Raw genomic sequence first — 27,507 nt, forward strand, 5'->3', positions numbered from 1 at the left:
GGTCAATGCAGTGAAACTGACATTTCAGAGAAAAGCCAAGGCAGTTTTTCCTTTTAATGTCCTGACCAAACACACACTTCAGTAGTTGTGGGACTGATCGTTTTGTCTCCAGGGCGAGTCTCCGTATTTGAGCCATGTTTGGTAGTGAAGAATATTATTTCTAACCGGAGCTAGCTTCCCGTTATCGTTTCATCTGGTCGCTCATGAGTTATTGAGTGGGTCATGATGTTTGTACAGAAAACATGTAATAAAAGCTGACGATAAAAAGAATCTCCTCCGGGCGTGGGGGCCCTCAAGGTTCAATCCACGGCCCTTTCCTGTTTTTTTCAGTCAATGGGTTAGTGGGGTTACAGGAACAATCTGCCGCCCCTGGCGTCTCCCCAAGCAGTTCAGAGATTTTGTTTTTCTCTGTTGTACTGAAGCCAGGCGACTCAGTTAATGCACTGAAGAGAGAAACGCTGAGCAGCTGAGTGCATGACACTGTTTCTCGTTGTAAATCCTCTTCCAACACTTCATGTTCAGAAATACACTGGCCTTTTCTGCACAAACGGAGGAATTTTAAGGAATGTTACAATGATCACAACCTGTCTGAGCTCCAAGAGGGTGCAGTGAATATGCACTGCTTAGTATTTTTGTCTGATTTTGTATACTTTTCCAGTACAAATAAAAATAAACACTCTTAAATCAAGGTACAGTTACTTGATAAGCAGAATGACTTTGATAATTATGATAATTATCTGTATTTATACATAATTCTTTATACTTATAATAGTTTTCTGATTAATTTTCTATTAATAAACCTTAATTTCTATTAACAAAGTTAATAGTCACTTAAAACTAGAAAAGTAAACATGTTTTCAATCTGAATTAAGTTTATTTTTTACATTTTTTTTATTATCTTAAGTCACTTTTAAGTGCACTTTTTTTTATCATGATTTTAAATTGTTTCGCTGTTTTCACTAGACAGAAACAAGAAACAAAATACAAAATGAGATAAAAATACAAATTAACCTTTGTGCTGTGCTGTGTTCCCAGTCAAAAATAACTGGCTTTTTAAAAATTGCTTTGAAATCTCTCAGTATGCTATATTATCACTAAATCTTGGATTCAATCTTTTTTTGTTAACTAGTTTTCTTTCAGTTAACACAGGTTTTCTATTTATTTTCAAAACTGTTTTGTTGTAGGCCTCACTGATCTGAGCTCATGCGCTGTGTTTTTTAGGGAAAAAAAGCATTATTTGTTGATAATTTTGTCAGTGTTCACTTAAAAACTGAAGTGCATGAGCACTTGAAGTGCATTATTTTTCTGGCCCCATGGACAGTGTTGGCACCACTGACATCAAATCTTTTTGGGCTCCTTGCATGAAGCTTTCATGTGACATAAAATATAGTCATCAAGGTGGCTTTCTTCTCAGTTTTGGAGCTCAACTGCATTATTGCCTTTGACTACATGGAATGTCACTGGAGATTCATCTAAACATCTCTTTTGTGTTCCACAGAAAAACACTGAAGTCATACAGGATTGGAAGAACATGAAGCTGAGTAACTGGCATGTTCCTTTAAGGTGTGTTCAGGTACAGTGAACTGAATTGATCCGAGCTGTATTCACACACATGCACGCACACATCTGGAGTGGAGTTAGTGGGGGTCAACATCCATTCGTTTATTTCTATATTGAACGCTTGTGCTTTATCTCGTCATTATCACCTTTTTTCCAGGTGACATACTAAGTTCAGTCCGAATCGTCAGCGGCTCACCGTCCGTCTCTTTTCCCGTAATGAGGCAGTGGAGGAAATGAGCGAGTGAATGTGTGGAGGTGTAATAGACGGAGGGAGAAATGGAAAGAGATGAATCGCTAGCAGATAGATAATTGGAAAGAGGCTCTCTGGAGAAGCGCATCAGAAGGCTTGTGTAATTAGAACGGAGGAGTGTGTGAGGAATCTAAATGTTTCTGTGTTTGGGTCTCGGGAGGGTCTGCCGTCCTGTAGAGCCACTCAGACACACGAGTCCATCTGTTTCCTGCTGCTTCACCTGCATCCAGACACGCCAGCAGCTGTTCGCTTGTATGGTTCTGAGTGTGTGCTGATGATTTCGAGTGTATTGATCATATCTCATCACACTCCACGTAAACACAAGCGCATCTGGAAATAGAAGCTCGATTCTTAGCTGTGCCACGAGGGCCGCTATGGTGGCAGAAATGTAAACTTTCTTCTACTTTCAGTTTATTCGGAGCAGCAGACTGAAGAGAGTCTTACTGAGCAAGTAAGTTAAAGTTAGTTTATATTTATAGTTTGTTTCTTTTATATTTCTCTGTGTGTAATTTTCTTAATGGTTCATTTAGATTTAAATTCTGGATCTGATTTTTATGGAGGAGGTCGAAATGACTCGAAATTAGATTTAATAAAATTCACCAAAAATCAGACTATGCAAAACAAACAAACAAACAAATAAACAAAATCAGGTAAAAACGAATGAACTTTTAACATTAATACGCCTTCTAATTTTTAAAAATGAAGTATTGTAACAGTAGGAACATTTTAAACAAAAGAACTAGGAAAAAAGTTTTTTCTTTGTGCTTTTCTGAAGATCATGGGTTCAATTCCTATTGTAATTAATATGCATGAACTATTAAAAATGTTTCTTTGGATAAAAGCATCTGCCAAATCCATAAATATAGATACCCTGAAAGTATTTGACATGCATACAACTAAAATACATATTATTTTAGATAGATATTATTTTAGATCTGTGCACCTGCCTTATATCGAATTGTACGGGTCAAAATGACCTGTAGACATCGTAATCGTAATATAAGTTCTGACGCACGTTCCACACATCAGAGTGTCGACCCTAAATAAGTACAAGTCACAAAACCTCAAGAAAAACATCACAGGTTAGCCAGCATTTCTATTTCTAATATGTTGCGTTGACCCACAACATAATATAAAGGTTAAAATATGTTTTAATTATGATATTACTAGTATTCTTACTAGTATTACTAGTAAGTTTGACCGTTTGCCACTGAGCTTTTGAACCACAGCTAAAAACTGGACAAATCACATAACTTACCATTACATAGGCAATTGCAGCAGCACCCAAATCAAAACATATGGCGGTCATATGACGTCACGCTCTTTTTTTTTAAAGAAACAATTCAACATATACATCCGAAATGTAAAAATATGCCAGCAAATCCTCACTTGAACTTTGGAAAGCAATGAAATTTGCATGAGTTTGCAAATGAATGGAAATCAATGGAACGTAAAGTGTAGTGTGACCGGCCCTTTAGATATTCAAACTGATAAATAGTAAAATCATCTTTATCTTCTATGTGCCTCGCCTTGTATGCTTTTAAAGCCATAGTTGGGAAGATTTCTCTCTATTCCAACAACAAAAGGTTCAGCACATGTTTCGAGAGCATACATTTGTTAAGGCTGCTGTTTTGTATCTGTTCCCAGTGTTTAAGTGTATTACACTGCACTCCTGTTCTTCACTTCACTGTCTGTTTTTGGAACAGTCTGTCCTGGTGCTACAGGTCTAAAGATATCTGAATCTCATTTAGTTTGGAAGACGGACAGTAAGGCTGAATATCCAGACTCAAGAATCCTGCCAGAGCCGGAACAATCTACCTACGAGACCGAGAGAGCGAGGTGTGTGTGTGTGTGTGTGTGTGTGTGTCTGTGTGTATTGATTGCTGTAAACGCACTGGGAAAACTGGGTTGATGACCTTGTGTTGGGTCGAGTCCAGCACTGTTAGCCCACTTTATGCACTTTAAATGAAGGATGAACGTCGGCCATGAATACTGATGCCGGGAGGACAGTCTCAACTTAGTCTTAAGCCAGTCTTACTGATCAGTTCACTAGTTTTATAGCTCTCTCGCACACCTTTATTGCAACTGTGCGTGCTTGATCTTCCAGGCTTATCAATAATCCAGTTTAAAGGCAGTTGAAGAAACTTGTTGAGTTTGATAAGATCATTATTTTTGTTTCTAGAGGACAAACGCTGAAATCCAGACCAATGAAACCCGCATTCTCAACCTTCCTCGCGGACACGCCGCGGCTGTAAAGATGTAAAACAGGCGTCTCTGAATCTAAACACATTCCCGCTGAATCCCGTCGCTTTCCAAATGTCGCTCCTCTGATGTCGGGTCGGCCGTCAGCAAGCGCACTAGTTAGGGATAATGTATCCGGGCCGACGGAGAGCAGAAGTGTGCGGTCTAAATTAAATCACCCCGCAGCTTCTGCACATTGTAAAAGCGATCTGTGAATTCAGATTTGATTAGAGTTTGGAGGAACTGGAATGACGTTCTCATATTTCGACCGGCTGTGGCGGCCCGCCGTGTTTACGCTGGGTTGTGTGTCGGCATTTTACTGAATTACCGCTCTAGTGTGTTCGATTTGTTTAAACAGAGAGTCGCGAGGATGAAAGACAGAAGCTTTATTAAAGTTTGCACTGATATCTTTCACAGCGTTGCATGTGTGTAAACAGCAGATGATTTCAGATCTGTTTGTGTTTCATTTCAGACGTTGCTTTTGTATCAGATATCTGGTTATATTAGCTATATTGTATACATTTGTAATATGGAATTGGTGAAGCTGTAGCTAGTTACGTTTATAATGACCCAAATGTATTTTAGACATTTGCAATAACAGATTGCTTGATTAATATCATATGGATTTATTTGTTTATTACAGAAATGTTGAAGCTGTAGATAATTAGATTAATAACAGTAATATATATTTATTCTGCAGACATTTGCAAAAACAGCAACTTTAGCTGATTAATATTTTATGGATTTATGTAGATGTTTATTTTAAAAATGTTAGAACTGTATTTTACTTAGATGTTTAATATTATATGGAATTATTTAGATATTTATTTAAAAAATGTTAAAACTGTATTTAGTTTTATTAAAAATGCAGGTTTATTCTGTAGACATTTACAATAACAGTGAGATTGGTCGATTAATGTATATGGATTTATTGAGATGTCTATTATGGAAAAGTTACATTAAATTAATAATAATCCAAATTTATTCTACGGTCTGTTGTTTGTTAATGCCACAGTACCAGAAAAACCGTTAACTATGATCAGCAGGACCATAATATTAATAATAGTAATAATAATAAATATATATGGTCCTATGGATTATACTTGACTTGTCGACTTATGTATTTTTTTTTATTTTTCAGTAGAAAATCTTTAGACAATGGCAAAAATCAGACAAAATTCCTCATTTTGAGTTCAACAGATTATAATGGTAAATATTAAAAGTTGGTAAGATCATGAGTAAATAACTTAAATTTGAGTCTGTTTTTCGTACAGATCCATTGGACAATATACTCAGATAATTTTGATTATATGAAAATAGTTAGAAAATACACTTTTATAACAGATCCAGTCATGACTGTTTGCCTTTCACCTGTTGAAGAAACTTATACGGTTCTGAAACAACAAGAGTGTGAGTAAACGAATTTGAATATTCATTTTTCAGTGAACTGTTCCTTTAAATTAATATTAACAGATTGGATACATTTCTCTGTGCATTAAGCCTTACAGTGTAAACATAACAAGAGCAACTGCGAAAATGAGAGCTCACCAGGGGTGCCCTGCTATTTCACTGATGCACAATAACCTCCAGGCCCCTCAAACACACACACACACACACACACGCAGAGTTTCCTCTGTCCTGTCAGATCAGCTCGTGTCTGACAGCGTTTTGTGCCTCTGGAGTTCTGCACAGAGAATATCAGATGTGAAATGTAGAAAAATCCCTCAAACACGCCGTGTCGCACAAGCAGAGAGATCACCAGAGTGTGTCAACAGACTGACTGCTCACACGCACACACACACTCGCCGCCTCAGCGTGTGCCATTTAAGACAGACGCCCATGGGGGAGAGGAGTGAGTGTCACCACTCTGAATGTCATGAAGTCTCTGTGTGTGTGTGTGTGTGTGTGTGTGTTTTGCCCCTGTTGGTTCTGGGGTTGCGCTGCTCATGGGAAAATAACTGCATAATCGTCCTGTCAGATTGTGAGTATCACACACTGTAAGCTCCCGTATGAAAACCAAAATCACAAATGAGATCTCTTTATAATCTCAGTTATTTCTCTAAGACACAGTGAGATTAGACGGAGTCCAAATGGAGCTTTTTGCTGCTTTTCAATGTCACCTTTATAGTCATAATTCTTATAAATATAAACCTAGTAAAAATAGTTTTTTTTTTAAAACTAACTAAAATTAATAAAATTAAAAAATATATACATTTCTAATACATTTACATACAGTATAAAAATTAATTAATTCAAAACTATAATAGTATCTCAAAGGCACTAAAATAACACTGCTTTAAAAACAGTATCTCAAACTATTTTCATTTCAATATTTTCTCTATCCACAGTTTTGGACACCCATTTTATGGTTTACCAGACCATTCATGCTCACAATAACTCATGTCCAGATCTCAATATGAGCTCTAACTTTTCTCATCAAATGATCTATCTGCTACTCACTGGTTTTAAGGGTGTATACTTTTACAACTTTTTTGTGTCTGTTTTTATTTCCCCTCAGGAGAAACATGGGAAACACTGTTGGCACATGAGGCGATTGAGAATGGCACTGTGCCTCCAGAGCTGCGCAAGAGCAACATCTGAGCAATAACACTTTCCTCTGGGCTGTGCTCTACAGGCTCCAGAAAACAGTAAGTACATTTGCATATCTTTTTCATTTGTCTCCCTTTGTGGAACAAATGACGGAGGTTTTGCAAACCTGCTGTGAAGCTGATGAGATGCAGGAGAGAGTGTGCAGGATCATTAGAGGAGTAGTTCAGCCAAAAATGAATGTTCTGTCATCACAGTCACTTTCGTCAGAAGGAGGAGTGCACCTGGGACCTTCTGTTAAATATCTCTGGTTTGGAACGACATGGAGATGAGTAAATGATGACGGCATTCTCATTTCTGGGTGAACTATCTTAAAAGGAAATACAAAATACTGAATGCTGCTGCACAGCTAACAATAGTACATTTTCCTAGCATTCACATTAAGTCATAAAAACGTTATTTCAAACCAGTTTTAAATGTTTTAAAAACATTTTCTTGGTTATTCAAACATTAACTGAACATTCCATTTTAGAATTTTAGACGTTACTTTTGAATGTTCTCTGAACATTCTAAAAAAGTAACAACATTTAAAAAAAATACATGAAAGACCAACTGAATTGTTTCAGGAAATGTTTCATTCAAAAAAATGATGTATAAATAATGTTTCAAGAACATCAGGAGCTAACATTCTGTTAACATTACTGGAACAACATTGCCAGAACGTTCTGAGAATTATATTATTATTTTTGTTACAATTAGGTGATTTAGATACCATTAAGACCAACAATCATTTTTGTATTATATTTAATTGTATCTGTATACATTTTTTTAAAATTCACATATCCTCGTAGTCTTTAGTCAGAAACATTCATTTCCACTCGCCATTGCAATCTTTCCTCTGATGACGTGCGCACCGGCATGAGATCACAGCAGTTAGTAAACAACAACGATCCAGTCGATTCAGTCAATTCCCAATGGACAAAATCGAGTCGCTTTTTCTCATCCAGGAAGCCGTTTCACTTCATTTCATGCCATTTTTAACACATTTGTCACCAAAAAATAGTATATTCCTTTTTAGAAAATACTTGCAGAAATCATTCCATGACTTTGAACCCAAGACTAGTCTTACAAGTTAGTCATCCCATTTTTTCTTTAGGATTGGTCATAACTTAGTAGACTGGTCTAATTTGATAGCTGGTTGGCCTTAAAGACAGTCTTTAGTGGCTGTGGTTACACGACTGAGCCCAGATGTTCAGATCAGATGCTCAATGACTTTCTTCCACTTCACTCTTGTGCATTTAGATTCTGTGACAAACAACTAGTGCTGCAAATAAAGCAGGAGCAATGATTCTTTCTCACAGACTCAGTACCCAAGGCCCTCGACGTTATTGACCCGCCACACTAAGTGTGTGTGTGAATAACAGATGAGGAGTGTGTGTATGATGGCAGTCCCTGTGAGTGTGTATGTAAATACTGTGTGTGTGAGTGTGTCTAGCGGGAGATGCTGTCAGTCTGACACGGTCTCTACAGTCCTGTTAGCACTTCTAAATGATTTCAGCTGCAACTCCATAAACATTATTCACCTAAACACCCTCATGCTGCCATTAAACTCCACAACAACACTGTCTGCAGTAAAACATCCACTAACACTGACATTAAACTCTGAACGGCTGACATTACACACACACAGGTCAGCGTGAATGAGCATGTGCTTCTCTGTGTCCATCAGCGGTTGAAAGACTTTGATGGGCTGATTTAGACAATGCAAAAACACCCTAGACAAAAGACACATAATGCAGCTAATGTGTATTATTGAGCGTTGATGTATACACAGCACAGATCATTACATCTTTTCTTTACCAGCTTAACACTAGCATCAGCCAAACACAGAAGACCCTTAAAACAGACGTGTAAAATGAATAGGTGTATAATGACAGGCAGGTGAAATGCAGCATCTGGCCTTCATTAGGACTTCAACAGCAATGACCAGCACAATATCCCTTTCCGTTTACACATATATATATATATATATATATATATATATATGAAGATTTCAGATGCAAAACCTGCTAAAAGCCATCTCGGTCAAAAATGAGATAATGATACTGAGTGAATGCTCCTGACACATAGTATACATCAATCAAATATTTCTACTTCCAAGTCGCTAAATTTCAGCCTCAGCCCAATTAGAAGTACCAGTACTTACATAGAAACCTATACAAAGTAGCCAGAAAGAAATGCTAATTTTAAAGAAATATGTCAGATGGATTTAGAGGCTTTTGCATCTGAACTCTTCATATATATATATATATATATATATATATATATATATATATATATATTTTTTTTTTTTTTTTTTTTATGGTAAAATTTTACTAGAATGTTTATGATATAAATAAATAGTACAGTAATGTCAAAATAATTTTGTCTAAAATAAAATATAATAAAACATGTTTAATATGTTTATATTGTTTAATATAACATGTTCCAATTTGTTATAATAAATATTTAAACAAATATATTATTTTTAATAGTAAAAATGTATTAGAATGTCTATGATAATGTAAATATATTGCTAAAATGTTTTATATATAATTATATTTTATAATGTTTTTTATATTTTATATGTGTTTATACATTTAATTAGTTTAAATATTATTTAATTATTCTTATTATTGACATTTAATATTCGGTTTGTTATGCCATTTGTCTTTCTATTTCTAATGCACAAATGTTTATTGTCCATTTTATTATTTAGTTATGTGAAGAATTGCATTGTATCTGAATTTGGCTTGAGTGATCGGACAACCCTGTTTTGGACCCTTTTCATCTGTATTTAGTGCCGACCACATCGGACGACCTGAGATGGGCCTTAAACTAATGATTCTCCAGGTGAACTGAACCTCTAAGTGAATTAGATCATGTGACATCAAGGGGCGGGACATTCTTATTCTAGAGAGCATGTGATTGGACAAAAAATCTGCAAGTCATGAGTTAAAAATATTTTGCTCAGCTTTCCATTATAAGAGAGACTTGTTTGTACATCGTAAATGTACATACATGCTGGACAGTAAATGTAGTCAAATTTAAGGCACATACTAGCATGTAGGAGAGCTGAGAGAGACATGCACTGACTAAAAGCCACAAAACTTCAATTTTGATATTATGACGTTACTGAGATGCTAAACTATAATTCTGTTTTGTTAAATATAAAAAAACTAAATGTGAAATAATTGGGAATTTACTTTTGCCATGAGTTATAATGATAGTGATTTGTGTTTCTTGGAAAAAATATCTTATATATTTACGTATATATATATATATATATATATATATATATACGTGTACCTGTGCGCGTCCACGCGCGCTCCCGTTTGCGTGTATCGCGCGCTCTAACGGGGCAGAACGCGCCAAACCCGAAGAGCGAAAAAACGTTCAGCAGCTTGAAAAACGTCTCATGAAACCTCTTCACTATCCATTAGGCTTCGTTTCAAACGCGCACTAGTTCCAGCTCAGCGCATTTCACCTGTTCAGGGTTTGGTTTCTCCGCTTCTTTGCGCATTTGGATTTTCTATTTCTTGTTTCCTCATTTCACGCATCTTACACTGAGAGACTGTTTGAGCAGCGCAACAATTCATCAGTGCCAAATCCACTGATAATCAATATGCTGTTCGTGTCCTGAACGATAGTCAATCATTTTATGGCCACAACTGGAATCGATACCTAAATTATGAGCAGTCATGAGTGAATCTCTGTTTTCTAACCCCTGTGAAATATTTGCCAAACATACAGGTTAAAAATAGCAGATCTGACCACCTGCCGCTTGACGCGCTTTGGTTATCGATGAGAGCAGCGATCTGATCGATTCCATGCGCGCGTCCTGATCCATGAACAGAGCAGCAGAGGAAATAAATCAGAGATTTCAGCTGAAAACTTCCAGCACAAGTTATTGATTTAGCTCTATTGGTTAATAACAGTTAATCCTTGACTAGACATTAGAGGAACGCATTCGAGGCCAGGTTTCCTTTTCATTTCTAAACACTCTGCAAAAACCTGAACAGCCAGATAATGATGTGAACTTCATTCCGAGAAATAAAACTGTTAAACGCTCATTAAAGAAAACCTCCATCCAGAACCCAGCGCGTAAAGTCAATTTGCCTCGCGGATTTTCACATTTCTGTTGAGTTTGATCAGTAAAGGAAATGAGTAGTAGGAAATGAACGAGGATACAGTCGTGAACGAGAGAAAATTACGCGCCACGAAAGCCAGTCTATCACATCAGCTGGAGAATCAGTTCACACACATTGCTGTCCCATATATCAGTGTCATGGCACGTAAAGACACTTTATTTGACAGTATTCGACCTGTGCAGACAGTTTTGCATTATTTAGGCAGATGCATGACGAACCAACTGACCAACTAGATTACATAATTAGTCCGTCCAGTGTTTAAATGAAATGTCGCGCTCAAGTTCAGTGCGCAAAATCCTTTTACGCACAACTCAAACGGCAACTGATTCAGCCAAATCAGTTTCTTTTAACCCTCAAATGGTTGATCTGATGGTTGCCCAAATGTTATTAAACAGATTGAAGCCAAGATTTTCGAGTTGGTTTGTGCGTAAATCCCGCTTGACTTAAGCCTGCGCGCAAACGGAGCTCGAACGAGCCGTTTTCCAGCTCAGGTCTGCTCTGGGTGCGCGCTCGGATCTGCCGAAAATAGTCTAAATGGTCTCTGATGAGAGAAGTCTTAAAGTTGCTTGCGCGCTTGAGTGAGTTATGAAGGGGAAAGCGCGTGAAATCGGCGTTGCTTTTGGAGTCTCCGTGGAGCGTCAAGTTCAACAGCTCAATTCGAGAAACAACCACAGTGATCCGCGTCTCCTGCTGCTTTCCATCGATTTCAGGCTCAGCGGAACATTTTATAGCTCATTTTTTCTGGGTGAACCTTGTGTTTGTTGCACGTGTGCTCCTTGACGCGCGTTCGTTTGTTTGCTCGTTTGGGCTCGTAACAAATCGGTTGAAATATTTGCTAGATTACACGCCGAAACAGATAGTTTGCCCTACCTGCTCTCAGTCGCTCCTGACGCCCGCGGGGTCGCTGCTGTCCGGGTCCGTTTGGTCACGCAGCTGGACGTCTGAGGACATGATGCTGGACGGTCGGAGCTCTTCTCGTGGGTGAACGCGAAATGAGGAGTGGAAATGAGGAGTAGGAGAGCAGGAGGGAGGGGAGGAGACGCAGGAGGTCCCTTTACAGCATCATTCCCACATCATCAACACACTTCAGTTTACAGGCGTCAAAGCTTCATCAATATCTCTCAGTTGACAGTGTTTACGTGCAAATGCGCTATGATGCATCGGGCTCGGGTTTTTATAGTCGAAAAATGGGCACACTAGTTCATCTCGTGGGCTTTAACTGGATTAGGTGCATGCGGCGTTCAGGTGAATGAACGCGTTTTGCGCGTCGTATGATTGAGCGCGGCTTTAGATGCTGCTGGAGGCGCCGATGGATCGATTCTGCCTCCGGACACCGTGTTGATGCGCCACGGCGCGTGAGGATTAAACGGGATTTCAGCTTTTTGCTCGAAGGTGCCGTGACCGCGCAGCGCGTCCTCACAGATCCGTGTCACTCTAAAACTCAAAAACCTTTTAGCGGAAAATTTACCGCTACGCTCCATGTGTAACGCTCTTGGCAGTACTATGGTGCATGATCAAAAACATGGTATCTCCTGCTTGCACGTCCAAAAAAATTATTTTTCTATAATAATTTCCTAAACCCTGGTTTTCCTATGGTACAAGTCCAAAAAACATAGTATTGTAGTATAACGATAGTTTGATGGACATCGTGGTGATCAATGATTATCATATTCATGTTTCATGATCCACTGCATATGGTGGTACTATGGTACTGTGCTAGAAGTGGTATAGCAACACCCTAGCAACCTCTTAGAACATCCTAGCAACATCCTGGCATCCCAGACAACAAAAATATGTTCTAAGAATGTTTCCACTAAGTTATAAAAACATTTTTGACTGTTCTCTTAATGTTTCAATTTCTTTTTAAACATTTTTATTGGCTATACGAACCTTCAAGGAACATTCTATTTTGGAATGTTATTTCTGAATGTTCTCTGAACGTTCTAAAACATTTAGCAACATTTATAGTAGCAACATTTAAAAAAAAAAAAAAAGTTAGTTGAAGGAAAAAAACGTTCAATTAATGATGATAATGTCTTTGTGTGTTTTGAGAATATTATTGAAATAGCAGATAACTAAACAAACATTCTGTTAACGTTACTGGAAGAACGTTTGCTCATAATTTGTAGAGAGCCTTGCCAGAACGTTCACTATTAGCTGTGATGATATGTTGAGAATCATATTCATATGAGAGTTTATATTCATACAGCATGGTGATATATCCAGTGTAGGTAGTTAAAAATCTTCAATAACCTGGTATATGTACAAATTAATGTGTATGTACATGAGTGTCATTCACTGAAGCACAACCCTAAGATGAGATCCCACACTTACATGTAACCTGACATCAGATTAAACGAGTTTTTCCAGTCAGTTAACTCAAAGATCAAAGCAGCTGATGTTTTGATTGTGTTTGTGCAGGTGTCCCCTAAATAAAGTACCATGGTATTACCATAAGAATGTAACATTTTAATATAATGGGATGTTTTTGGAAAACATGCTGTTCTTTGAAGTGCCTTATTATGTTGTATTTTTGAAGAACAACAACGGTACTTTTTTTGTAAGGGGTGTGTTTGGGGGCTTTCAAACATGAATGTGTTTGAGTGTTTGAGGATGTGAAGATTACACTGACATCTGCTGGGGAAAAACTTGTTGTCTTTCTGTGTCTGTGTAACCTGAAGCTCTATTAATGTCTGTGTTTGTGGTTTGAGCTTTGGTTGTTAATTGGCCGATATCTGTAGTTGTGCATGTCGGTAGCATCCCTCACTGTGTGTTAAACACGTCCACACATGACACGCACGACATGCGACTGCCCAAGCGATGCACTCACATGATGTTTCTCGGCATTATCAGTCTCTCTTTAACAATGTTGTGTTGTGTTTGTTTAATGAGAGGGGAAAGTAATTGCTGGAGAGTTTGATTAGTAGCAGACAGTGCTGTTAGTTTGATCTGTGAGTTTAATTAGCATCTTCTGCATTAGTTCACATGCCAATTTAGCCCACACTGTCAAGCTAATGCAGTCCACTCCGTGTATACGTACGTCTATACCGCCACGATCCGATTCGGGGAGGGGAGCTTTAATTGACAGCTGCTATTAGAAGAGCCTCCGTTCCCGCTGCCGCGGCTCTCATTTAGCAAAGGAGCAGCACACAATACGCGCATACAATCAGTGCGGCTCCTCATGCAGCGATAGCTTTGTCTGCCGCCTGAGAAAAGAGCCATAAGAAGTGAAGGAATGGGAGACAGGGAGAGAGAAAGACAGCCCAGAGTGATTGTGTGATTGTCTCAGTTTAAATGAACTGTCCATCAGCCGCCTGTCACTCTCACTGGGGGCTAAGGGACCAGCCGGGGATCAGGACAAATAAAAATCAATGAGAGGAATTTGGGACCTGTTACTACTGCGTTTTTCTGCCGGTGTGTGACATGTAAGACAGTGTTGCATAACCGTACCGATACAGTTATTTGCATTTTTATGCTATGTCAAGCATCACTATTGGAAGTGTTTAAGCAATCACTTAAAAATCACATAGCAACACCCTAGCACACTTAGAAGATCTTGAAGAATATAGAAGAATATGGCACCCTCATATTGTGTTTTCTGTTGCTTATATAACATCCCAGCTAAGAACGTTTTCCTAACATCCCCTTTAAAGGAGAAGTCCACTTCCAGAGCAATTTACGGATAATGTACTCTTGTCATCCAAAGACATGTTCATGTCTTTCTTTCTTTAGTCGTAAAGAATTTGTGTTTTTTGAGGAAAACATTTCAGGGTTTTTCTCCATATTTTTCTCCATATAATGGACTGCTGGTGCCCTGATTTTGAACTTCTAAAATGCAATGCTTTAAATGCGGCTTCAAACGATCCCAAATGCGGTTGTAAACGATCCCAGCTGAGGAAGAAGGGTCTTGTCTAGCGAAACGATCGGTTATTTTCATAAAAATAATACAATTTGTATATATTTTTTAATGTCAAATGCTCGTCTTGTCTTACTCTGCCTGAACTGTTTTTTTCTGGCTCATGACAGTTAGGGTATGTCGAAAAAACTCTCCCTCAACTTCCAAATCGTCCTATATTTGTTTTACCTTTTTTGTTAAGGGTGTTTGATCGTCTTTGCATGTTCACTTTGATCGGAACTTCTGCAGCGATGCAGGGTGCTTTTGAAATCATTTTTGTGGGAGAAAATACGATCAGAGTTTTTCGACAGCTGTCCATGGAACGTTTTCTTTTTTTTTCGTTAAACATTTTAGCTGGACATTTGACTAACATTCTTTAATCTTGTTGTTCATAGTGATCTAACAATGAACAGCCTAAGGGATCAGACTTAAAGAGATAGCTCACATAAAACTGACAATTCGTCATCATTTACTCACCCTCAAGTTGTTCCAAACCTGTAGCTGTTAAACACAAAAGAAGATATTTTGAAGAATGTTGCTAACCCAACAGCTGACGGTACCCATTGACTTCCATAGTATGAAAACAAATACTATGGAAATCAATGGCTACCATCAATATTATTTAGAATGTTTTCTTTTGTCTTCAGCAAGAGAAAGAAACTCTTACAGGTTTGGAACAAGTGGAGGGTGAGTAAATGATGACAGACTTTTCATTTTTGTGTGAACTATCCCTTTAAGATTTTTACCTGATCAGTAAGCAATCAACCAGAATACCCTAGAAATCACATAGCAACACCCTAGCAACCTCCTTGAACATCTGAACTACCTAGCAACATCCTTGTATTGTCGTTTGTATTATGTAACATCACAGGTAACCAAAATGTTATAAAAATGTTTTACTAACTTTCTCATTATGTTATAAAAACATTAGCTCTGAATGTTCTCTAAATGTTCAAAACATGCAGTTTTTTAAATGTTTTACAAAGTTTTTTCTTGGTTATGCAAACTTTAGGGGAACAATCCATTGTTTCATTTTGCAAACATTACGGAAAACTTACTTTTGAGTGTTCTCTGAACATTCCGAAAGAATTAGTAACATTTAAAAAATGTTAGAAGAACATCCAACTAAATTGTTACAACGTTCCAAAAATGATGTATAAATAATGTTTTTGTGCTAACGTTTTGACAGCATTATTAAAGACCAGATCACTTTAAACGAATGTTCTATGAACGTTACTAGAAGATTGTTTGTTCGTAACGTTGAGAGAACCTTGCCAGAGCATTCTGAGAACGTTCCCAGTTAGCTGGGTTATGTATTGTGAATATTTACAGTTCTCTCTCATCTGTGTGTGTGTGTGTGTGTGTGTGTGTGTGTCTCAGGGCCGTTAATGTCTTCCTTACTCACTAATGTCTTTCTCTCGGTGTGAACAGATCCCTGGGGAGGCGACGCGCAAACCTGCGGACAGTCCTCGTGGTCCATCAATGGGTCTCTGGGGTCTCTGCGAGTCTCTGACGTGTTCAAGTGCAGGTTAATTCTTGGCTTTTAGTGTCAGTAAACAGTGTGCTGGATTAGAGCACAGCCATCGATCTTACCGCTGTAAGAGAGAGAGCATCAATACACACACATTCACCCAGAGACAGACACTCCCGCTAAATTGCTTTGAAATCCCCATTCAGACATTATAACATTAGCACACCACTAAATGCCTCCGAACGAATGAGTATTTGTCAGGAAGAATAGAGCTGCGTTGTGTCTTATACAGTTGTTCAGACTGAATTATTTTAAAGGCGTGTCTTTAAAATATTTATGCGCTGCTAGCAGTACTAAACACCAAATTTACACACTTCAGATGACAAAATGGAGGAAATAAGAAATTCTCTGTTTTTATATAGAGAGATAGTTATAGATGTGCGTGTGTGTGTGTGTGTGTAGAAGATTGTCTAAGAACGTTTTGCTGTTATGAAAATGTTTTAAAATATTTTAGAAACATTTTTTCTCATGTGTATGTTAAGGGAATATTTCATTTTGTTATTTTGCAATATATAAAATATATAATGCGATATAAATAATGCAATATTTATATATATATGTTTTTTAATTTGTGGTGTATATCGCATAAAAATGTATCACATTAAAAAATCTGTCTAAAATGTTTATGCAACTTTATCCAGGAGCTGTGGAGACGTTATTCAGATTCATACTGTAGTCTTGAGTGTGCGTTGCATCATTCTGTGCTGCTGAACTGAATACCCACAATCCTTCAAGGCACAAAATTGGTCCCGAACAGAAACGAAGACGAGCGCTTGTGAGAGCTGCAGTAGAGCCGCTGTTTCAACAAACCACCGTCAGTATTTAATATTCAGAAAACTGGCACAAAAAGTTCTGCTCTGTGGAGAAATCATGTTGAACTTCCTTCAGAGAGGAAGCAGAAGCTCCTGTCCTTCCTTTCATCTGTTCATCTCCACAGGTTGTGCGTTTATCATAATTGAAGGAGTGTGAGAGAGTTGCATGTTGATATAGTGAATAAACACACTCTCATACAGACAGAAGGGCGGCGTGACTTTGCTCTGCTTAAGTGATTCTGTTCTTCATAACCTCCAGCCATGTGTCTGTTTGTTGCAGTAGGTGTTGAATAATGTCAGTGTGATAACGTCTGTATTTTCTCATGGTCCAGGCCTCCAGTCTGTGTCTGACCCACAATCCCATTGGATAACATGGACAAACAAAACGCTGGAACATCTGTGATCAGAAAGAAAGAAAAAGATCAACAGATCTTCCAGTGACTTCTAGTATTTGTGAGTATCACTTCTGTCACACTTATAAATATATGAATGTCATTTAATTATATAGCAAAATCTCAAATCAAGTGTTCTGTTTGTAAATACAGATGCATAGACTTTACATTAAGTGCAAAAGCAAGTTTGAACCGGTTGAGGTGCTGAAGATTAAAAACAGACAGATAAATAGAAATAATACAATAAATAAAAAAAAGTTCATATTAAATTTAGAAAAAATAAGAATTGAATGTTTTTAATATATTTTATTTTATTTTATTTCAGTTAACATTTATTTCAAATAATGCTTTTTTATGTTTTTTATATGTAAACAATTTTATATGTAATTATTTATGTAATTATTGTAATTATTTATTTATTTATTCATTTATTTAGTTTTAGTTATTTTAGATCTTCAAGTTAACTGAATGGAAATATTGCATTTGCAACTAGTTTTTTTAAAAAAGTATTTTACTTAGCTAACACTTATTTTAAGTAACGAAATGTTTCTTTTTTGTTTTATTTTTTTGTGTATTTTTTTAAAATTATTATTTTTTTTAAATGTCTATATAGTTTTTATTATTAATATTATTATATATTAGTTTTCATTTATTTCACATTAGTTCTTTTAGTGCTTTAAGATGTATTAATTGAAAATGAGAAATGTTGCCTTGGCAGCTAGCTGAAAAAAGAAATATATATATTTTATTTTATTTCAAGCAACAATGTCATTCTTATTAGGATTTTTATGTCTATATAGAATTATTATATGTTATTTTATTTTGTTTTAGTTATTTTAGAACCCTGGGCTAAACTAAACAAAAGTTAGAAATGTTTTCTTGGTTAGTTTTTATTTATTTCGCATTAGTTATTTTAGTGCTTTATGTTTTACTAAATGAAAATGAGAAACGTTGCCTTGGCAGTTAGCTGAAAAAAAAAAAAAAAAAAAGAATATATATATATATATATATATATGATTTTATTTTATTTTATTTCAGGCAACATTTTATGTCATTTTTATTAGGGTTTTTTATGTCTATATATAGTTATTTTAGTACTTTGAGCTAAACTAAACAAAAATGAGAAATGTTGTCTTGGCAAATCCCTAAAATAAAAATAGATTTTTCAGTTAACATTTGTTTATTTTTGTTTTGGTTTTAGTTAACTAATAGCCCTGGTGTGTAGGTGTTTATCATGAAGTTAGACAGCTGGAAGACTTAAGTCACACTTTCGTCTCATAACATTAATCTCTCTCACACGCAGCGGCACGAATTTGCCCTTCTGCTCATTTTTCATGGACTAAACTCTGGCGTTTAACTGCATTTAGATATGACAGATGAAACACCCGCAGTATGACAAACGCCTGCTCTGTGTGTGTGTGTGTGTGTGTGTGTTTTTAACTCCATCCGCTGCTTCAGCAACATCAGCACACACAATACTGAAAGAAATGCTTATCAGCGGAGCACAAACACACGCGTTGTGCCGTACGTGTGTGTGTAAAGTGCTTTTTGTTTCAGGCCTCTCATGTTCCATTAGTGTTGCCATTGTTTCTGCTAAATGAAAGCTGCTCGTGCACCAGGGACACGCACACTAACTAGTGCTCCCTGGATATCTAATCGCAACTTGTTAATTGACCCGAATGTTGATTTCAGAGCCGTACGAGCTTGTTTTTCAGAAGTGACCGTGATAATTAGGGCCGGCCCCTGGCTTTGTACTTTGTCTCATATTAAAACATCCGTAGAGACGCTGTAAACACGACACGAGCTTGAAAATAACCACGCTGGACATCACTAATGAGTTTTATTGAATGAAACAGAGATGTTTGGGCTGTTCAAGGTGAAGTGTGTCGTTCCTGAGCTGCTCGTATGATTGAGACGGTATTGTTTGTCCAGCAGAAGTCGGCCCATATTCATAACACCCTCAGGCAGCTGTTTGCATTCATTCATACAGGTACAGCTCCTTCTGCTTGAACGGGGAAACACTGAAATATACATGACTGTTTGTACAGATGACATTTCAGTGGGACTCTCATTCATACGCACAAAAAAAGGTGTAGGATTGAATTTTTAAACAATTTTTACTCAGAAATTGCTACAAAATTTCACAAATAATAAAAAAAAGTAACAAAAGTAACATGATATTTTGAAGTTGAATAATTTGAAATAATATTTTCTTGTTTTTTTTTCCAAATAAATATATATTAAATATATTAAATATAAATATATATATATATATTTAAATAAATATATTTAAATAAATTAAATATATATATTTTACATTGTATATGCGTAGAGTATATCCTGCATAAATATATGCACATTGGAAAAAATAGATTTGCTTTGCACACTGAAAATCAGGTGCAGCAGGGCACAAAGGCATAATCCAAAAACTAAAATAATATATTAATTTAAAAAATTAAGGTCTTTACATACACACGGCTTCTCAAAAATAAATTGTAAATATGTATAATTCATATTTATCTTTTTATTTTTTAAAATGCACATTAAAATAATTTAAAAAATCTTTAATGATGCATCTCCTTCAATATATAGAATTAAAGTAAAAAAAAAAAAAGAGTAAGTTAAAAAAGATATAATTAAATAGTGCATGAAAGGAATTGAAATAAATTAATAAATAATTGCTAAATAAATGTAAATAAAAAGAAGTGCACAGTGAAAATCAGGTGCAGTAGTAAGCGAAGGTGTAATATAAAATCGAAAATTAAATAAAAAAGTAAGACATACACACAGACACACAACTCTTTAAAAATATATAGAAAAAATAAATAGTAAACGATATATATATAAATTATTATGCACACAGTAAAAATGAGGTGCACCAGTGTGCAAAGTATATAATATAAAATGAAAATAATGTATAAATGCAACTCCTTATTAACAACTGTATATTTAACATATATAGATTCAATTTAATAAAAGTATGAAATAACCCTAAGTAAAAAGTACATTTTATATAGAGAAGAGCAGATCTTTGCTAAAATGTTTCAAAAGAGCTGCTCATATTTTGAGTCGCTGTGGATTTGCGTCTCGTCAGCATTTGTGTCTGAGTTTCCTCCCGTTATTGGTGAGGAGGTGTGACGTTTTATCGTTCGACAGCCCGTGATTCTGTCAAGCAGAAGAGTTTAAACATTAGCTCATGAGCGCAGCAACAGCTGAAACAGTCTCAGAAACTTGTGAGCTCGAATGTGGATAATAATGCTGTGATGTGTTCAGAGTTACCCACAATCCACCGTGGCATGAATTAATAATGTGGATTACCGTGTTACTGTTCGCCACTCATATTTATGCTGCTGCTGTTGTTGTTGTGTTTGTCATGTGGGAATTATTATTATTATTATTATTATGAGCTCATCTGTTACTGTTTTCTAGCGTATTCTGGTTAGCGCTGTCCATGTTTGTTCATTATAATGGGACGGATGGTGTATTTTCACAGTGCGCTGACAGCTCGCTTGTGTATGAAGTATCTTCACGTCAGAGGTGAAATGTGTTTATTAATTCATTATGAAGCGAGTGGAGTGAGTTAATGTCCACTCAGTCCATCCAGAAGCGTCTCCTCAGGGAGAAGAGTTTCGATCGCTCAAATCAAGAGGAATTAGACAGTGATAGTCAGAGGAATTACATGAAGTGATAGAGAGACGGAGTGTGTGTGTGCATGTGCGTTTCTGCATAATGACTTTATAATATTCATCTGTCTGTTAATCTACTGTTACAAATCCACTTATATATACAGTATATACACCCACATTTTTTGTTAAGTAAAACTAAAAATAATAATTATAATAATAAATATTATTTCATTGGTAAATAACTGAAGTGCGTTTAAGTTGTTGCACAAAAATTATTAAAATAAATTCAAGCTAAATAGAAATATTTGAAAAAAATATTAAAATGACAAAAGCTCATAAAATTATATTAATTAATAGCAAATTAATCATGACTAAAAACTTTTTTTTTCACCAAAAAGTGTGTATATATATTACAGTAAATAAATAAATAAATAAATATAATTTAATAATTTAATAACATATTTTACGTATTAATATAAATTGATAATATATAATATAATAATAATAATAATATAACTATATCTGTTGATATTAATTTAAACACTATACTGTTTTTTTAAGAATTGTTTTACTTGAGTGTTTTTTTTTTTAATGTAAACAAATAATAACTAATAATTTAGTTGCCCTCATATATATGAAAAAAATGTAAAAATGAACAAAAATATAGTCATTACATAGACACACAATTCTTTAAAAATGAATAGAAATAAATGTTAATAAATAATGTTAAATAAATTTAAATAAATAGAAGTGCACAGTAAGAATCTGGTGCAGTAGTAAGCGAAGGCATAATATAAAATTGAAAATAATTAAATAAAAAAGTAAGACCTTTACATAGACACAAATATACAGAACAAACCGTATTAGCAATCCATTTAGGAGAATATTGGAGTGCTTTCTTGTCTCTTGAGCAATGAAAGAGCAAGATCTGAGCAGCAAACTCCTGCAGAAGTTTGAGCTCTGTGCACAGAAACATAAGCTTATTCAAACTTTCATTTAAGCTGACAGACCAGAAAGAGAAAGAGAACTTGTTAGCGTGTTGTCTCAGAGATAGTTCACTGGTTAATTAAACCACATTGACAGTAGAGTCTAAAAACACTTCAGTGAGCTGTAGCCCAGCAGGGTCGACTGTCTGCAGACTCACACACACACATACACACACACGCACACACGTGTTTTAACGTTCAGATTCGCCGTCAGAGCGCACTGGAGCCGTGAATCTCCAGCTGACCTCATACATGCTGTAATCTTAATTAACTGAACAAACGTCCAGATTTCTGATTTCTGTGTTCACTCGCTTAATTCTCTGTTTAGGGGTTAAAGGTCTCACTCCACTTCTGAAGCTCACAAGCCGCCTACATAGACAGCAGTTTAACGGAACATGTTCTTTGTGAGATTATGAATTCACTAGTTTACTGAGACTGATTAAAGCACAGTAATGTAAGTAAAAGTCAAGTAAATCAAATCATTTTATTTGGTAAGTATATAATTATTATATTAGTAATTACCATTTTGCCAAATGTTAGATGAAAAACTTTCCCTTGCCAGGTAGCTGAAATAATTTTGAGCTGAAGTACAAAAGTTGCTAAGAAATATTAATATTAAATAGCAAAATATTAAAAACTATAATAGTATGTAAAAAAATATCCCCCAAAAATACAGATACTTTAGCTGTTCAGTTTTGCACAATAAAACACATTTGTTTGTATGTCAAGTTAAAAATGTAATAAGTTATTATAAGTTATAATAAATATACTTTTTATGAAAAAAATTTTGATTTTTATACAAAAACAAGTGACCCTGGACCACAAAACCAGTCATAAGGGTAATTGATCTTTATACATCATCCGAAAGCTGCATGAATATGCTATCCATTGATGTATGGTTTGTTAGGATCGAACAATATTCGGCCGAGATACAACTATTTCAGTATATAGAATCTGAGGATGCAAAAAAATCTAAATATTGAGAAAATCACCTTTAAAGTTCTTTGCAATGCATATTACTAATCAAAAATTAAGTTTTGATATATTTACAGTAGAAAATTTACAAAATATCTTCATGGAACATGATCTTTACTTAATTTCCTAATGATTTTTGGCATAAAAGAAATATAATTTTGATAATTTTGTCCCATACATTACTAAAATTAAAACTGAAATATAACAGAAATAAAGCTAAATATAATATTTTTTGGTAACTAAAGGAAAAACTAATAAACAAATGGCAAAATGCCTTGACTAAAATCACTCGGACTAAAACGATGAAAACGGAAAATGTAAAAACAAAAGTTCATTCAAAATATGAATAAGTATAGTGGTATATAAATAATACTAAAAACACTGGTGCTTAATCTGTTAGACAGTTTGCACAGTAAAATGCATTTGTGTTTATAATGTGTATTGAGTTCAAAATAGACTTATTTTAAGTCATAGTAAACATTTTCATGATCTTTTAAGCAAAAATGTTGCAGTCTTTGTATTCTGCGTTGTTACGCTGTGTTTTTAAAAGCAGAAACGAGTGTAATGTAAACCCTTTGCAGGAAAAACCATCAGAACCATCTAATCAGGTGACTTGACTCGTTGTTCATCCAGCCCAGCAGCTAGTTGGTGATGTACATTTGCAAATCCCTAGTATTTTTATGCTTATGGGAGTACAGGGTCTGGTGGAGAGAAGCGCCCTGAACTCTCTCCTGGAGTTTCAGACGTTTTAGGCATTAGGAAGTAAAATTATTCGTGTCTGAGTGAGACAGACTCATCAGAGAGCAGAGTGGCTCTCAACGGGAGCCAATCACGGCGCAGACGTCAGCGTGTGTGTGTCTGAATGTGCTCCAGTGCTTCCACTGACTGTCCAGCGCGTTTGAGACGTGAACCCGTCTGAGGTCACGCGGTAACGAAGCGGCTCCCATCAGTGCTGGTGATTCACGGATCTGTGCGCGGCTCTTAATTGCAGCACGTATCTGTAATTCAGAGCAGTGACATTAAGCGTCAGGTTTTAGAGCTAAAGGGAAATTAGTGTCTGTTATTAACGCCTGCGTGGGACAGCAGTGGCGCAGCCTAAAGCTAAAGCTACGTCTGCAATCTCTCAGCCTTAATCCAAATTTAACCCTGTGTTTCCAGGTGTACGATGAGAGAGTTAGCCGTTAACATTCCCATCCGTCAACACCCGGATGTGCTTGTGACCTGCATGCTGCCGTCTTTAGTCATAACTGCACAAATCTGGTAAATATACAGTGATAAAATGAAATATATGCATTGTGGCTTTTGTTTTTCTCTAGTAAAGCAACTTTGAGGGCTGGTTTTTCATTTGTTTTTTTAAAAAGGCTCCATGTGAAAAAGAGGTGTGCTCATATAATATAAGTATAGTATAGTATATTTTGAAAAAACGGTACTTGCAAATGAAAGGCCGCTGAAGTGTACTTAAAGAGAGACACTCAAAGAGACACTTAAAAGACACTTTAAAGACACTTAAAAAAAATTAAAAGATTTTTTTTTCTTTTTAAATCATTATGTTTTAATAATCTTTTGTTCTTTTGACTAATTTGACTAGTTTTATCAATAATCTTTTTTTTTTTTTTTTTTTTTTAAGAAAAGGAAACCTATTATCATTTTGGTGGTTGAAGTAAAGCTCTAAATTCACTCTATTTCAGCATTAAATGTCAGTTTTAACTATGATAAATTTGGTTTAAATGCAATTAAGATGCAATCAAGTGTCCAAAAACCTTACATATAGTTCACACTTATTTCCTTTTAAACTATTATTTCCATAAACACTTTTTAAAAATTATGCTAAACTGTGCTTCTTTATCACAAGTAAGGCAAACTTTCCTTTATTTTTATTGTTTGTCTCCATCTCTTTAAATTGAACATGTGCTGCATTTTTTGTGTAGTGAGTAGTAAATGACTACAACTTTGATAAACAACTTAATTTCCTGTGAAATCAGTCAGTCAGATTGGATCTTTCACAGAAGCTCTAGCTCTTACCGTCTCCATCTGTAGGCTCCTGTAGGCGTCTGTCTGAGACTTGAGACTAATTATGAACGTTCCTCCAGTTGCATTCTGGGTAACCGTCAGCCTGTGTCATGTGCAGGTTGTGATGTCAGTCACCTTTAACTGTGAAAGCGACCTTCGCTGACGACGACACGAGCACTTACTGGACTGAGATATGATTTTACATCAGAATAAACTGTAGTAGATAGTAAATGTTAAAGGAAGCAAAACTTATATTCTCACTATATACATTACTGCTGAAAATGTTTGGGCTATTTTTTTTTTTTTTTTTAAGAAATGAATACATTTACTCCTCAAGGATGCATTAAACTGATCAAAGGTGACATTAAAGACATTTATAATGTTACAAAAGATTTCTATTTCAATGAAATGCTGTTCTTTTGAACTTTCTACTCATCTGTGAATCCTAAAAATTAAAATGTATCATGGTTTCTACAAAAATATTAGGCAGCACACGTGTTTTTAACAGTGGTAATAAGCACAAATGTTTCTTGAGCTGCAAAACATCATATTAGAATGATTTCTGAAGGATCATGTGACTCTGAAAACTGGAGCTCTGATATTCACATAGAAAACACTTCTTTTAAATTGTAATCATATTTCAGATTTTGTACTGTATTTTTGATCACAGAAATGCATCCTTGGCGAGCAGAAAAGACTTGACCCAAACTTTACTGTAAATTATACAGTACTTTTAATCAATGAGGTTAAATGTGATGTTACTTTACTATGTGATCAGATTTTCATCTAATGATAAAATAGTTTCATTTTTTAATTAGAAAATATAAAATTAGAAAATGTTCTGCAGTCAGATGGTTCTCTCTCATGTAGTAAATATGTGTTTGTGAACACCCGTACGAAGGAGATTTTCTTTGGCAGAATTCTGGATCTTCTCATAACATTTATTTGGTTCGTGAAATGTCGTGATTAGATGCTGATAGTTTGTGCCAGAAATGTTTCTTAGCTTCAGAGTCCAGCTGAACGATCCAGAAATCTCTCTAAACGCTCAGATGAGGTGGACCCTGACATCTGAGTGAAACCTTGCTGAAAAAACATGTGATAATCATGTGATAATTCAGCTCTGAGCTCGTCCGGGTCTCAGCGTTCATTCGAGAGCCGTGAGAGGACGTTTGTTTGTTAATGCACACGTCTCCATCCGTCTCTTCTGATCATCTCCTCCGCGCCGCCGTCTCGCTCTCCGCAACAAAGCGGTCTCTCTCTCGCTCTGCCTGTCTCTCTCTGCTCCTGAGTGCTTTTTAAATAACATCACCTCAATTATCGCACACAGACGGGGCGCTCTAAAAGCCCGAGCCGCAGTCAATCGCCTGCTTGCCAGAGATACACACACACACGCGTATCACACTGTGCACCGTGCTGTTGTGTCTGTGTGAGATTGAAAGAAACACTCTGTTTACTGTCTACTGTACTATATAGGCAGCTATATAACCGGCTTTTCGTTTGAGACACTCTGCAGGTCCTCATATTAAACACACAGCTGAAGCCATCACCGCAGTGATCAATAACCAATCTCGAGTGATGGTGTAATCAATAACCCATCCTCTATCATGTCATTTAATCTTAGCATGTTTGGCTCGTGTGGGCTGGTTAAAGTCCTGCGTCTTTTCTATTCATGTTTTTCTTTCTTTCCACTGAAGTTAATTAGCAGTGTACGGCGAGACGTGACGAACCCGCGCGTGCGTCTTCATCACAGTTATTAACGCGCGTCGTTTCTGCCGCGATGTTCACCGATGATCGGCGTGTCTGTAAACACTACTGAGGTGAATTATTTTGTCTTTGTTAGCGCTGTAGAAGCATTAAACTTTCAGCACATCGATCGACTAAGATGCAGCTTCAGTTCGTGTGGCATGACAGAAACTGTACAACTGAATTATCACAGCAAATCAAAACCACTTAACCGTTATGAAAATCCATTACCTAATTTGGTGTTCGAAATTGCTTGTCAGTCTCGCATTATTCTATATTATCACCAAATATTGAATTCAGTCTTTTTATTAACTTGTTTTCTTTTAATTAATTAACAGGTTTTGTGTTTCTTTATTGATCGCAGGCCTCATTGATCTGAGCTTAATCCTTAGTTTTTGGGTGAAAAAAGCATTATTTGTGGATAATTTTGGCCTACGGTCAATCGGTTCTGAAAAGAAATAAAAAACCAAACCTGTGCTACCTGAAAGAAAACAAGTTAAAAAGAAAAGAAAATTCAAGATTTGGTGATAATAGAGCATAACGAGAAATTTATTGCACTTTTAGTATGCCGATCTTCTTTGAACAGGAACGTCATAAAATCCCCAAAACTTGCCAAACTTACCAAAGTTTTTGGGAGATTGTTGTCTCCCTGTGTGAGCAAAGTCAGTAAGGTTTTGTCCAGTGCAGTTGGACGTTGACTGGCATTTGGAAAAAGAAAATCCACTCCTGGTCAAAATGACCTGAACACA

General features: G+C 36.1%; 1 protein-coding gene and 1 long non-coding RNA gene across 2 annotated transcripts in view; one reads left to right on the forward strand and one right to left on the reverse strand.

The window, feature by feature from the left end:
* The window catches only part of chrm2a (cholinergic receptor, muscarinic 2a), a 74,327-nt gene extending 62,174 nt beyond the window's left edge, over positions 1-12,153 (reverse strand). Inside the window, exon 1 of the mRNA XM_051108407.1 lies at positions 11,659-12,153. The gene's annotated coding sequence lies outside the window, so the exon portion shown is untranslated. The remainder of the gene's footprint in view (positions 1-11,658) is intronic.
* LOC127164451 (uncharacterized) overlaps positions 1-27,507 on the forward strand; it is an 85,317-nt gene that overhangs the window by 16,554 nt on the left and 41,256 nt on the right. Inside the window, exons 5-10 of the long non-coding RNA XR_007827651.1 lie at positions 1,499-1,563; positions 2,221-2,261; positions 3,562-3,649; positions 6,570-6,699; positions 16,115-17,479; positions 24,164-24,265. This is a non-coding gene — a long non-coding RNA (uncharacterized LOC127164451). The remainder of the gene's footprint in view (positions 1-1,498; positions 1,564-2,220; positions 2,262-3,561; positions 3,650-6,569; positions 6,700-16,114; positions 17,480-24,163; positions 24,266-27,507) is intronic.

The sequence above is a fragment of the Labeo rohita genome, chromosome 4 (assembly GCF_022985175.1).
Source record: "Labeo rohita strain BAU-BD-2019 chromosome 4, IGBB_LRoh.1.0, whole genome shotgun sequence".
Classification (NCBI taxonomy): Eukaryota; Metazoa; Chordata; class Actinopteri; order Cypriniformes; family Cyprinidae; genus Labeo; species Labeo rohita.